The sequence below is a fragment of the Triticum dicoccoides genome, chromosome 2B (assembly GCF_002162155.2).
Source record: "Triticum dicoccoides isolate Atlit2015 ecotype Zavitan chromosome 2B, WEW_v2.0, whole genome shotgun sequence".
Lineage (NCBI taxonomy): Eukaryota > Viridiplantae > Streptophyta > Magnoliopsida > Poales > Poaceae > Triticum > Triticum dicoccoides.
In genome coordinates, this window is record NC_041383.1 from 572,629,659 (window position 1) to 572,630,066 (window position 408).

The following is a 408-nucleotide window of genomic DNA, read 5'->3' on the forward strand; positions in this document are numbered from 1 at the left end:
TGTGCTTGCGAGCTCCGCCTCGACCCTCTCTTCCTCCCCACCGATCCACGGCCCTCCGGAAGCCCTGCATCGCCGCCCACGTCGCCGTTCCCCTCCTCGGCCACCGGAGATCGTCGTCGTCGATTCGCTGCACTCCGGCCGCCCCCGAGCCCACTAACCCTCCCTACAGCTCCGCGGTGAGCCTCCGTGTAGAACCCCTCTCTCTCCCCTCGCGTTTGCAAGCTCTAGGCCATAGCTCCGCCGCGGCCGAACTCCGGCCGCCGCTGACCTCGTCACCGCCGTCACTACAGCCGTTTGAGCTCGTCTCGGAGCGTGTCACCGCACTCAGGAAGCCACCAGGAGCCTAACGCATATCCTAACTCGCCCTCCCGTGCACCACAGCGCCAACCCCGCACTCACCGAACTCCG